The sequence below is a fragment of the Mobula birostris genome, chromosome 9 (genome assembly GCF_030028105.1).
Source record: "Mobula birostris isolate sMobBir1 chromosome 9, sMobBir1.hap1, whole genome shotgun sequence".
NCBI lineage: Eukaryota > Metazoa > Chordata > Chondrichthyes > Myliobatiformes > Myliobatidae > Mobula > Mobula birostris.
The window spans coordinates 53131920-53146419 of NC_092378.1; the positions used below are offsets into that span (position 1 = coordinate 53131920).

At 46.8% G+C, this 14500-nt stretch overlaps 1 pseudogene; it reads left to right on the forward strand.

Annotated features, from left to right (window-relative positions):
* The first annotated feature begins 3875 nt into the window (after window positions 1-3875).
* The window catches only part of LOC140202408 (aldo-keto reductase family 1 member B1-like), a 51762-nt pseudogene continuing 41137 nt past the window's right edge, over window positions 3876-14500 (forward strand).

A 14500-nucleotide genomic window follows, 5' to 3' on the forward strand; every position in this document is an offset into this window, starting at 1 on the left:
CTTGAGGCAAGGCTTGGCAGGAGGCTGGAGTCTTCACGCTTGAGGCTAGAGGCTAGAAACTTGAGGTAAGGCTTGGCAGGAGGCAGGAGGCTGGAGTCTTCAGGCTTGAGGCTAGAGGGTAGGGACTTGAGGTGAGGCTTTGCATGACGCAGTAGTCTGGAGTCTTCAGGCTTGAGGTTAGAGGCTACAGATTTGAGGCGAGGCTTGGCAGTTGGCAGGAGGCTGGCATCTTCAGGCTAGAGGCTAGAGACTTGAGGCGAGGCTTGGCAGGAGGCTGGAGTCTTCAGGCTTGAGGCTAGAGGTTAGAGACTTGAGGCAAGGCTTGGCAGGAGGGAGGAGGCTGGAGTGTTCAGACTTGAGGCTAGAGGCTGGAGACTTGAGGTGAGGTTTGGCAGGACGCAGGAGGCTGGAGTCTTCAGGCTTGAGGCTAGAAGCTAGAGGCTAGAGATTTGAGGCGAGGCTTGGCCGGTGGCAGGAGGCTGGCATGTTCAGGCTAGAGGCTAGAGACTTCAGGCGATGCTTGGCAGGAGGCTGGAGTCTGGAGTCTTCAGGCTTGAGGCTAGAGATTTGAGGTAAGGCTTGGCAGGTGGCAGGAGGCTGGCAACTTCAGGCTAGAGGCTAGAGACTAAAGACGAGGCTTGGCTGGAGACTAGGGGCTAGAGAGTTGAGGCGAGGCTTGGCAGGAGGCAGGAGGCTGGAGTCTTCAGGCTTGAGAATGGAGGCTAGAGACTTGAAGCAAGGCTTGGCAGGAGGTAGGAGGCTGGAGTCTTCAGGCTTGAGGCTAGAGACTAAAAGCGAGGCTTGGCTGGAGACTGGAGTCTTCAGACATGAGGCTTGAGACCTGACGCAGGACTTGGCAGGAGGTAGGAGGCTGGAGTCTTCAGGCTTGAGGCTAGAGACTATAGGCGGGGCTTGGCAGGAGGCAGGAGGCTGGAGTCTTCAGGCTTGAGGCTAGAGACGAGGTGAGGCTTAGCAGGAGGTAGGAGGCTGGAGTCTTCAGGCTTGAGGCTAGAGACTATAGGCGAGGCTTGGCAGGAGGCAGGATGCTGGAGTCTTCAGGCTTGAGGCTAGAGCCTAGAGACTTGAGGTCAGGCTTGGCAGGACGCAGGAGGCTGGAGTCTTCAGGCTTGAGGATAGAGGCTTGAGACTTGAGGCAAGGCTTGGCAGGAGGCAGGAGGCTGGAGTCTTCAGGTTTGAGGTTAGAGATGAGGCGAGGCTTAGCAGGAGGCAGGAGGCTGGAGTATACAGGCTTGATGCTAGAGACTTGAGGCGAGGCCGGGCAGGAGGCAGGAGGCAGGTGTCATCAGGCCTGAGGCTACAGACCTGAAGCGAGGCTTGGCAGGAGACAGAAGGCTGCTGTGTTCAGGCTTGAGACTAGAGGCTAGAGACTTGAGGCAAGGCTTTGCAGGAGGCTGGAGGCTGGAGTCTTCAAGCTTGAGGTTAGAGGCTAGAGTTGAGGCGGGACTTGGCAGGAGGAAGGAGGCTGGCGTCTTAAGACTTGAGGCTAGAGACTAGAGGCGAGGCTTGGCAGGATAGTAGAGGCTACAGACTTGAAGTGATGCTTGGTAGGAGGTAGGAGGCTGGAGTCTTCAGGCTGGAGAATGGAGGCTAGAAATTTGAGGCGAGGCTTGGCAGGAGGCTGGAGTCTTCAGGCTTGAGGCTAGAGGCTGGAGATTTGAGGCGAGGCTTGGCAGGAGGCTGGAGTCTTCAGGCTTGAGGCTAGAGGTTAGAGACTTGAGGTGGGGCTTGGCATGAGGGAAGAGGTTGGAGTCTTCAGGCTTGAGGCTAGAGACTAGAGGCGAGGCTTGGCAGGAGGCAGGAGGCTGGGGTCTTCAGGCTTCAGGCTAGAGGCTGGAGATTTGAGGCGAGGCTTGGCAGGAGGCTTGAGTCTTCAGACTTGAGGTTAGAGGCTAGAGTTGAGGCGATGCTTGGCAGGAGGCTGGCGGCTGGAGTCTTCAGGCTTGAGACTAGAGACTTGAGGCGGGGCTTGGCAGGAGGAAGGATGCTGGCCTCTTCAACTAGAGGCTAGAGACTTGTGGCCGGCTTGCCAGGAGGCTGGAGGCTGGTGTCTTCAGGCTTGAGGCTAGAGACTAGAGGCGAGGCTTGTTAGGAGAGTAGAGGCTACAGACTTGAAGCGAGGCTTTGCAGGAGGTAGGAGGCTGGAGACATCTGGCAGGAAAATGGAGGCTAGAAATTTGAGGCGAGGCTTGGCAGGAGGAAGGAGGCTGGAGTCTTCAGGCTTGAGGCTAGAGGCTGGAGATTTGAGGCGAGGCTTGGCAGGAGGCAGGAGGCTGGAGTCTTCAGGCTAGAGGCTAGAGACTTGAGGCAAGGCTTGGCAGGAGGCTGGAGTCTTCAGGCTTGAGGCTAGAGACTTGAGGCGAGGCTTGGCAGGAGGCAGGAGCTGGAGTCTTCAGGCTTGAGGCTAGAGACTATAGGTGAGGCTTGGCAGGAGGCAAGAGAGCGGAGTCTTCAGGCTTGAGACTACAGGCTAGAGAATTGAGGCAATTCTTGGCAGGAGGTATGATTCTGGAGTCTTCAGGCTTGAGGCTAGAGGGTAGAGAATTGAGTCGAGGCTTGGCAGTAGGAAGGAGGCTGGAGTCTTTAGGCTTGAGGCAGAAAATAAATATCAAGAATATGAGGAGTATTCCGGATTGGATAATCCATGGAGGGATGACCCAGTATTCCTGAAAATGCTGCTGAGGAAGGCCTGAGCCCAGCACACAAGAAGGTTTTAGATTTGGGGGTAGAGGTGGGATTGACCTACTCTGCAAAAGTGTCATGGGCCAGTGAGATAGACCAGAGGACAGAAAGAGAAATCGTTAAGTGGCTGTCATGAATGTAGCTGCTGTAGCATCACAGGCGACTTGCTCTGTGTGCCAGCAGCCAGGGCACATAGCAAGGAACTGCTGGAGTACACATGGGAGGGTAAAGGAGATGGTTTGTTACAGCTGTGGCTTCTCGGGCCATTGATGAAGGCAGTGTCCTGAAAAGAGAGCAACGTGTGAGAATCACTCACCAGAGCAGGCAGAATCCACAGCAACACACTCTGTTTCCGATATGACTGCTGATGAGATTATAGAGCTGGTGAGGTCAGACAAATGGCTGACAGCAGCCTCTATTGCCAGAAGTGGTCATCCACGGATTTACACAAGATGTTTATTAGGGAGCCGGCAATATAAAATGTTAGTGAACACAGGATGCTCAGTATCAATAACTGATCTACCCTTGCCCACGACTGGAGAGGCGATTTACATTACCAGTGCAAAAGGTGAAACAATGAGGGTGGAGAGAAGTCAGCCCCTGGTACTTGAGATTGAGGGAACGCAGCTTCGTGTAGATTTTTGAGTGTGTCCAAACAATGAAGGTACTATCCAGGGGATAGAGTGAGGCAGGTGTTATCATGGACTCAGAGAGAGGACAAATATAACATGGACAACACAGGGACAGCACAATCGTATAATCCACAAAGCAACTAACCTGGCCCACTGAGAGACAGCAGCCCTAAGCAGGCAGGAGAGACAGGGTGATGTGTGGGAATCATGCCAGGAGATCCCAAGGGTAGGGGTCAAGCACAACCAGGCGTTGTTAGAAGTAGTGCAGCTGCCTGAGGAAGTAGCAGTGATTGAAGTAAAGGTTCACCAGAAAGGGGATAGTAAGGAGCAGGAAGGGAACGTGTGGGCAGACATCAGTGTGAGCAGGGCAACAGAAGAACAAGAAGCAAGAGAAATTATAAGTGTACAGGAAGTGTACAGATTATAAGTTACTAAGAATACATGGAAATGTGAAAGACCAGGGTAAGACACTGAGGGACCGAGCAAAGCAGCAGTGACATATTGTGGATCAGAAGATAGTCCTTCCACAGCCGGGCAACTGTCATGGTAAGGGAGCTGGCTGAAAAGGTAAGTTTTGTTCCCGGGTGTATCAAACCACAGGTGGCGCCCCGGACGAATTACTCTTGTGTTGGTGCACAGACCCGACCGGGCTCAGGTTAAGCCATGTGACTCACGTTGCTCCCCCCCATAGACAGAGCAAGAGGCCAAGTGTGCCCCTTAATAGTGTCTTTGCAGAGAACCTAAGTGATGAACACCAGCCAGCTGTATCAGATCTGACCACACCTAATGGAGGCAGACCCACAACAAACACAAATGCTGAAGACACTGAGAGAGTGTGACAGCATGTTAAAGTATATTGGTAACTGTAGTCTGAAATGAAGGCTGGTTGCTGAAGATGGATCATTAGTTGTGTAACTCAGAATAGGAAAGATATTGGGGACAATAGATGGGAAGGGATCCGAGGTACAGCAGAGACATCGGGTTCCACAACTTTGATGGCATGGCAGGCCGAGAAAGAAAAGAAGTTACACACAGCGTCTTAAGGCGAGAGGTCCCGGGTTCAAATCCCGGACGAGCCCCCAATTTTGTCACGTACCCCGTGTCGGGAATGAAGAACTAGCAGAGATGGAAAACACTTTGGGGTCCAGTATTGCTATAAACTAATAATATCTATTAGTAACTACGCAATACAGTAATATAAATGTAGATAAATCGAACAGGTTAGCAATGATTATATATATAAGTAAGTACATCAGTAAGTGTGGAAATATATGTATGAAAAACCAAGCTTTTTTAAGTCTAGGGGTAAAAAGATACAGTCTTACGATGAAGAGTAAGGTTCAGTTCATTTCAGTTCAGTTCATGGTATTGAGTTTAGTGATGGAGAGAGAGGGAGAAATTTGAGTCTTCAGGTGAGCTGACACCGTCAATCTTCTCGTTGTCCTCCGAAATCCTTTAAAAATCACCGACTGTGACCGCCACAAAAGGGGCCGGTTTTCTGTGGTGGAGCTATCACCCAGGCAAGGGTGGACACATGGTCAACTCCCCGCCAGTCAACCCCTTTCCCTTTCACTGCAAGAGCCACTGAATGGGGAGTGAATACAAATGAGCTGGGCCCTTTCAGTGGTTAGGCCAGCGAATGGCTGGACAGTCTGAAAGGGGGTACCATCGGGGTGAGGTCCTTGCAGTCATTCAGATAGACACCACCTCATCTCCTCCTGATACACCTACCTTGCTGGTGACCTGACCTGACAGTAACCACTGATAGCCACTGCTGAGTTTTAGCTATCAGAGAATGAAAGGGTGAAGATAAAGAATGTGATTAAACTGCAATTAGACAACAGGGAAGGAGGCAATGGGCATACAAATGACAAAGCTGCATTTTAAAAACTGTCGGTTATTTTCTGAAACAATCTCTGCTTAGAGTCTTGTAGATAGCCGGTAATTGGAGAAGGGGGTCTAAAACACAGGGCATTTTTGCTGCCCTATTTGATTAGACCCTTTTTTAAGGTTTGGCCTTTCCTGCAAGAAATTTATTTTTGTCCTGGTTGGCCAAGAGGAGGGACTGTTAGGGCATATTCTGGAGTTAGGGTTTATAGCAAATATTAATGTCACCAGCAACCAAACTTCAGGCATGAACATTGGCTGTAGATTGTATTTAAATTGCAGCCCTAAAAAATAGTTTTCCTGGAGCTGTGGACCGGAGTTGACTGCAAACTGGACAATGCTGATTTACGTTCATTTTGGATGTCTGGAGCGTGGGTGTAATGGAGGAGGTGTTTGAAGATTATATGTAATTCAGAAGAGGTATTGTAGGTACATTGTAACTACAAAAGAATTGCAAGGGACAAAATTGGTCCTCTGGAAGATCAGAATGGTAATCCATTAGTGGAGCTAACAGAGATGGGGGAGATTTTAAATGCATTTTTTTTGCATCTGTATTTACTCAGCAGACAGACACAGGGACTATCAAAGTAAGGCAAAAAGGCATCAACTTCATAGACTCTACACAGGTTACAGAGGAGGAGGTGTTTACTATCTTGAGGCAAATCAGGGTGCATAAAACTACAGAGCCTGACAAGTGTTCCCTCAGAGCCTACAGGAAGCAACAGCAGAAGTTCCTGGGGCTCTAGCAGAGATGTTTAAATCATTCCTAGTGACAGGTGAGGTGCTGGAGGATTGGAGGATAGCCAGTGTTATTCCATTGTTTAATAAAGGCTCTAAAAGCAAACCAGGAAATTATAGGAGGGTGAGCCTGACATCAGCAGTGGGAGAGTTATTGTAACGGGCCAGATATATGAGTATTTGGATAGACAAGGACTGATTAAGGATAATCAGCATGCTTTGTGTGTGGTAGGTTGTGTTTAACAGAGCTTATAGTTTTAAAGAGGAAGTTACGAGGAAAGTTGATGAAGGCAAGGCAGTGGATGTTGTCTAAATGGACTTTAGCAAGGCATTTGACAAAGCCCCACATGGGAGGTTGGACAAGAAGGTTCACTCGTCAGCATTCAAGATGAGGTAGTAAATTGGATGAGACAAATGGGTTTATGGGAGAAGCCAACAAGTGGTCTTAGATGGTTGCCTCTCTGACTGGAGGTTTGTGACTAGTAGAGTTCTGCTGGGATCTGTGCTGGGTCCAATGTTGTTCATCATCTATATCAATGTTCTGGATGATAATGTGGTTAACTGGATCAACAAATCTACAGACATCAAAACTGGCGGTGTTGTGGACAGTGAGGAAGACTATCATAGCTTGCAGGATGTGCACCAGCTGGAAAATTGGGCTGAAAAATGAGAGAATGAATTTAATGCAGACAAGTGTGTGGTATTGCACTTCTGTATAACCAACCAGAGTAGATTTTGCACAGTGAACGGTAGGGCACTGAGGAGTGCGGTAGAACAAAGGGATCTGGAAATACAGGTCCATAATTCACTGAAAATGTGTCACAAATAGAGTCATAAATAAAGCTTTTGGCATATTGGTCTTCATAAATCAAAGTATTTGGTACAGGAGATGGGATGTTATGTAGAAGTTTTATAAGAATTTGGTGAGGCCTAATTTGGAGTATAGCGTACTGTTTTGGTCACCTTATCTACAGGAATGAAGTAAATAAGATTGAAAGAGTACAGAGAAAATTTACAGGGATATTTTCGGATCTGAGGGACCTAGTAATATGCAAAAAATTGAATAGGTTAGGATTTTATTCCTTGGAACCTAGAAGATTGGGAAGAGATTTGATAGAGGTTTACAAAATTATGAGGATCATAGATAGGGTAAACGCAAGCAGGTTTTTTCCACTGAGGTTAGGTGGGACTACAACTAGGGATGAAAGGTGAAAAAGTTTAAGGGAACTTGAGGAAAAGCTTCACTCAGTGTGTCGTGAGAACGTGGAGCAAGCTACCAGCACAATTGATGCATCCACACTCAATTTCAACGTTTAAGAAAAGTTTGGATAGGTACAGTGGTGCTAGAAACTTTGAGAACCCTGTAGAATTTTCTCTATTTCTGCATAAATATGGCCAAAAATGTGATCAGATCTTCACACAAGTCCTAAAACTAGACAAAGAGAACCCAATTAAATAAATAACACAAAAGCATCGTACTTGTTCATTTATTTATTGAGAAAAATGATCCAATTACATGTATTTGTTGGGAAAAAGTATGTGAACCTCTGGGGTAATGTCTTCTACAAGAGCTATCCGGAGTCAGTGTTCTAATCAATGAGATGAAATTGGAGGTGAGGGTTGTAGAAGTGCCCTGCCCTAGAGAAAAGACATACAAAGTCAAATTACTGACATAGCCTGCTCTTCTCAAGAAAGATTGGTTTATGTGCACCATGCCTCGATTAAAAAAACTTTCATATGGCCTTAAAAGAATTGTAGAGATGCATGAATCTGGAAAAAGACTACAAAAGCATTTCTAAAGACCCAAGTGTTCATTAGTCTACCATACCAGAAATCGTCTACAAATGGAGGAAACTCGGTGCTGCTACTACTCTCCCTAAAAGTGGGCATCCTGCAAACATCAAAGCAGAAGTCCGATGTGCAGTGCTGAAGGAGGTGAAAAAGAATCCAAGGGTAACAGCAAAAGACCTGCAGAAATCTCTAGAACTTGCTGAAGTCTCTGTTTATGTATCCACTACAAGAAAAACACTGAACGAGTACAGTCGACGATTTGGGCCAAAACCCTTCGGCAGGACTGGAGCAAAAAAAAAGGATGAGGATTAGATTTAAAAGGTTGGGGGAGCAGAGGGAGAACCACCAGGTGAGAGGTAAAACCTGGAGGGAGAGGGATGAATCAAAGAGCTGGGAAGCTGATTGGTGAAAGAGACAGAAGGCCATGGAAGAAAGAAAAAGGGGGAAGGAGCACCAGAGGGAGGTGATGGGTGAGCAAAGAGATGAGGTGAAAGAAGGAAAATGGGACAGGAAATGGTGAAGGAGGGTGGGCATTACCAGAAGTTTGAGAAATTGATGTTCATGCTATCAGGTTGGAGGTTCCTCCAACCTAAGTGTGGCTCATCACGACAGTGGAGGAGGCCATGGATGGACATATCGGAATGGGAATGGGAATGGGAAGTGGAATTAAAATGGGCGGCCAATGGGAAATCCCGCTTGTTCTAGCGGATGGAGCATAGATGCTCAGCAAAGCAGTCTCCCCACCTACATTGGGTCTCACCGATATAAAGGAGTCCACACCAGGGGCACAGAACACAGTAAATAACCCCAACAGACTCACAGGTGAAGTGTTGCCTCACCTGGAAGGACAGCTTGTAATAGGCATCGGTGGATAAGCTGTCTCTGGAGATAGAGACAGAGAGATCGAGAAAGGGAAGGGAGGAGTTTAGACCTTAAGATCATAAGATATAGGAGCAGAAGTAGGCCATTCAGCCCATTAAGTCTGCTCTACCATTCAATCATGGGCTGATCCAAATCTTCCAGTCATCCCCATTCCCCTGCCTTCTCCTCACACCCTTGGATGCCCTGGCTAATCAAGAACCTAATCAAGAAGCCGCTCGTGGCAACAAATTCCACAGTTTTACCACCCTCTGACAAAAGTAATTTCTCCGCATCTCTGTTCTAAATGGGCATCCTTCAATCCTGAAGTCATGCCCTCTTGTCCTAGGCTCCCCTACCATGGGAAATAACTTGGTCATATTTAATCTGTTCAGGCCTCTTAACATATGGAATGTTTCTATGAGATCCCCCCTCAGTCCCCTGAACTCCAGGGAATACAGCCCAAGAGCTGCCAGACGTACCTCATTATGCAACCCTTTCATTCCTGGAATCATTCTCGTGAATCTTCTCCGAACCCTCTCCAACGTCAATATATCCTTTCTAAAATAAGGAGCCCAAAACTGCACACAATACTCTGTGCGGTGTCACAAGTGTCTTATAGATCCTCAGCATCACATCCCTGCTCTTATATTCCATATCTCTAGAAATGAATGCCAACATTGCATTAGCCTTCTTTACCACTGACTCAACCTGGAGATTCACCTTCAGGGTATCCTGACAAGGACTCCCAAGTCCCTTCCCATCTCTGCATTTTGAATTCTCTCCCCATCCAAATAATAGTCTGTCCATTTATTTCTTACACCAAAGTGCATGACCATACACTTTCCAACATTGTATTTCATTTGCCACTTCTTTGCCATTCCCCGAAACTATCCAAGTCTCTCTACAGGGTCTCTGTTTCCTCAACACTACCCACTCCTCCACCTATCTTTGTATCATCAGCAAATTTAGCCACAAATCCATTATTCCCGTAGTCCAAATCATTGACACACATCATAAAAAGCAGCGGTCCCAACACTGACCCCTGTGGAACTTCACTGGTAACCGGCAGCCAGCCAGAATACGATCCCTTTATTCCCACTCACTGTTTTCTGCCAATCAGCCAATGTCCCACCCCTGTAATTCCATGGGCTCTTATCTCGCTAAGCAGCCTCATTTGTGACACTTTGTCCAAGGCCTTCTGAAAATCAAGTACACCAGAGCTACTGCATCTCCTTTGTCTACCCTGCTGTAATTTCCTCAAAAAATTGCGTAGGTTTGTCAGGCAGGATTTTCCTTTCAGGAAACCATGTTGGTTTTGGCCTATCTTGTCATCTGCCTCCAGGTATTCCATAATCTCATCCCTAACAATTGATTGCAACAACTTCCCAACCACTGATGTCAGGCTAACAGGTCTATAGTTTCCTTTCTACTGCCTCTCACCCTTCTTAAGTAGTGGAATAACGTTTGCAATTTTCCAGTCATCCGGTACAATACCAGAATCTTTTGATTCTTGAAAGATCATTGTTAATGCCTCCACAATCTCTCCAGCTCCTTCCTTCAGAACCCGAGGGCACATTCCATCAGGTCCAGGAGTTTTATCCACCCTCAGACCATTAAGCTTCCTGAGCACCTTCTCAGTCATAATTTTCACTGCACATACTTCACTTCCCTGACACTCTTGAATATCTGTTATACTGCAGATGTCTTCCACTGTGAAGACTGATGCAAAATATGCATTCAGTTCCTCTGCCATCTCTGCGTCTCTCATTACAATATCTCCAATTCTATTGGTCCTATATCTACTCTCAACTCTCGTTTACCCATTATATACATAAAAAAAGCTTTCTGTATCTTCTTTGATATTAGTCACCAGCTTCCTTTCATAATTCATCTTTTCCTTCCTAACTACTTTCTTAGTTTCTTTCTGCAAGTTTTTAAAAGCTTCCCAATCCTCTATCTTCCCACTAGCTTTGGCTTCCTTGTATGCCCTCTCTTTTGCTTTTACTTTGGCTTTGACTTCACTTGTCAGCCACGGTGGTGCTCTTCTTCCATTCGTAAATTTCTTCTTATTTGGAGTATATCTGTCTTGCACTTCCCTCATTTTTCACAGAAACTCCAGCCATTGCTGCTCTGCTGTCCTTCCTGCTAGTGTCTCTTTCTAGTCAACCTTGGCCAGTTCCCCTTTCATGCCATTGTAATTTCCTTTATTCCACTGAAATACCAACACATTGAAATTTAGTTTCTCCTTCAATAAAGTTCAAAGTGAACTCGATCATATTGTGATCACTATTCCCTAAGGGTTCCTTAGCCTTAAGCTTATCACCTCTGAATTATTGTACAACACCCAATCCAGCATAGCTGATCCCCTAGTGGCTTCAACAGCAAGCTGTTCTAAAAAGCCATCCCTTAGACATCCTACAAATTCTCTTTCTGGAGGCCTGGATTTCCCAATCCACTTTCATGTTAAAATCCCTAACTATTACCATGGCAATGCCCTTCTGACATGGCTTTTCTGTCTCCTGATGTAATTCATAATCGACATCTCAGCTGCTGTTTGGAGGCCTGTATACAACTGCCATTAGGGTCCTTTTACCCTTGCCATTCCTCTACACCTTCCAATCCTGTGTCATCCCTTTCTAATGATTTAATATTATTTCTTATACATAGAGCCACACCACCACCTTTGCCTACTAACCTATCTTTCCAGTACACCGTATATCCTTGGACATTCAACTTCCAATGGCAGCCATCCGTAGCCAAGTTTCAGAGATGGCCACAACATCATAATTGCCAATCTGTAGCTGAATTTCAAGATCATCCATTTTATTTCTTATGCTGTGTGCATTCAAATACAACTCTTTCGGTCCGGTATTTGTTGTTTTCGGTTTTAACTGCACTGCACCACTATTGCCCTGTAAATCATCCCACTGGCTATGATTATGCCTCATCTCCTGCCTGTCCTTTCTATCATCTCTGTTGCACGCTAGCGTTGATTTATTTCTGTTTTCCCTTTCTCAGCCCTATCACTCCAGTTCCCAGTTGGAAATGGACCAGGTAAATTTGAGGGTAGGATGGAAGTTGGAGGCAAAGTGGATGAACCAGCACTAATGCAGACGTCGATGTAGTGTAGGAAATGTGCAGGGCGGTCACCAGTGTAGGCTTGAAACATAGACTGTTCCATGTTGCCGACAAACTCCGTCGGATCTATAGGTGCAATCGCTGTTTCTTGGACTTTGTCATGTCAGGGAAGGATCGCAAGATCTTACATCTGCAGGCCCCAGAGCCTGCTGGCTCCGACACCAGCAGGCATGAAATCGGTCTCGGCAGCTCCAGCATCCCAGGGCATATTCAAAACCTGGACTCCAGCAACGACCTTGGACACCTTCGAAGTGGTTGCACAACCTCCAACTGCGACTCCAGCCTTGAACTCCAGGCCGGGTCTTTATGTGCTGCTGTTGTGACTCCTGTCTCCCCTTCCCCCACCACCACTCTGCGACCCCGTCCCCCTCAGATCCCACCATCAGCTCCTGGGCCCTCAGAGGCTCCATCTTCCTCTCACCCCAACCTCCCCTCTCCACTGACACCCCCAGCCTCTCCCCTCCCCGCTCTGATCCCACTTCTCATCTGTGCCATGTCTTTACCATCCCCTCCGACCTTCTACTCTGTGAGGCAGAGCGCTCTGTCCTCAGTAAGGGCCTCACCTTTTTCCCCCTTCGCCCACACCTCAGTGAGTTCCGCGTACGCCATGATGCTGAACTCTTCTTCTTCCGGCTCCATCTCCGAGCCCACTTCTTCGGCAAAGACTCTCCCACCCCCACCGATGACCCCTTCTCCCATCGTCAATTCTCCTCCTCTTCATGGACACCCCGCTCGGGTCTTCTGCCTGCCCTGGATCTCTTTATTGTTAACTGCCGACGGGACATCAACCGTCTCGACTTCACCACACCTTGTTCCAATTCCAACCTCACTCTTTCCGAACGCTCTGCTCTCCACTCCCTCCGCAACAATCCTAACCTTACTATAAAACCCGCCGATAAGGGGGGTGCTGTTGTAGTCTGGCGTACTGACCTCTACCTTGCCGAGGCACAGCGTCAACCCACGGATACCTCCTCTTATTTAACCCTCGATCATGACCCCACTTAAGGAGCACCCGGCTATTGTCTCACACAACATCACCGACTTAATCAGCTCAGGGGATCTCCCATCCACTGCTACCAACCTTATAGTTCCCAGACCTCACACTTCCCGTTTCTAGCTCCTACTCAAGATCCACAAACCCGCCTGTCCAAGTAGACCCGTTGTCTCAGCTTGCTCCTGCCCCACCAAACTCATTTCTGCATACCTCGACACTGTTTTATTCCCCCTTGTTCAATCCCTTCCCACCTATGTTTGTGACACTTCTCATGCTCTGAATCTTTTCAATGATTTTAAGTTCCCTAGCCCCCACTGCTTTATTTTCACTATGGATGTTCAGTCCCTATATACCTCCATCCCCCACCAAGAAGGTCTCAAAGCTCTCCACTTCTTTTTGGATTCCAGACCTAACCAGTTCCCCTCTACCACCACTCTGCTCTGTCTAGCAGAATTAGTCCTTACTTTTAACAATTTCTCCTTTGGCTCCTCCCACTTCCTCCAAACTAAAGGTGTAGCCATGGGCACCTGTATGGGTCCCAGCTATGCCTGCTTTTTCGTTGACTTTGTGGAACAATCCATGTTCCAAGCTTTTCCTTCACTACATTGACGACTGCATTGGCGCTGCTTCCTGCACACATGCTGAGCTTGTTAACTTCATTAATTTTCACCCTGCCCTCAAGTTTACCTGGTCCATTTCTGACACCTCCCTCCCCTTTCTTGATCTTTCTGTCTCTGTCCCTGGAGAGAGCTTATCTACTGATGTCTACTATCGCTATTTCCTGCTCTCTATTTCCTAGATCTTCTGGTATCAAACAATAAACTAAATCTAAGTAACCTTACAAGATGTGTCTTGCATTTGGGTCGACCCTTGCTCCCAATGCCCCGCCATTGTGACAGATACCGATGTATAGGCAAGAATGTGGCAGAGTAGTTTGTGAGAATTTTGAAGGAGTCACTTACTTGTCGAATGCTCAGTTTAAAAAAAATGTGGTTTAGCGAAGTGAGAGGTTTTTGACTGGTTTAGCAAGCAATTGAATTAGTAAAGCTGTATGGCATGATGGTGTTATAATAGAGGTTTTGGTGAGACAAGATTACTGTATGGTTTATTGCCTGCTTACCTCAGAACCATATTTAGCTTAAGCAATGCAATAAAGGCTCATAAGATATGTTGGGATGAGAAAGCTGTTCCATTAGGAAATTGAGCGGAGTTGTTATAATTTCAGGAAATGCTAAATGATATAAGAAATGATTGGGAAGGAATTTGTCAAAGTTGATTTTTTTTTTCTTTGGGACTTTCTGATGGCTGGAATTACTAAAGATGAGATCTTGTTTTAGGATTAGGGACTGGCTGTTTAGGATGAAGTCAGATGAAAGTTCCTCACTTGAGGATTGACTTTTTAAAATAAATATACCCTTGAGCTGAGGTTGCACAGCTGTTGAGCATGTAAAATGTTAAGATCCTGTAAGTTCCTGATTTCTTTTCAGAGAGATGGGGGAATTGGGTGAAAAAACTAGGTATTTAGATGGCAGAACAGGCTTGGAGTCTCACCCTACTGTTTTACCTATTCCATGGATATTGCTACAGCTGCATTTGTCCAGGAAAACAACAAATACCACACATTTGACCTGTTTCAGTTATTAAGGTCTTCAGGAGTCAGGTGGCCACTTGATAATCATAGGGTACCCAATCTCTGCTCGATTCTGGCCACAATAGGCAACTGATGTCAGATTATCAGTCAGACTGTCAGGAAGGGCAG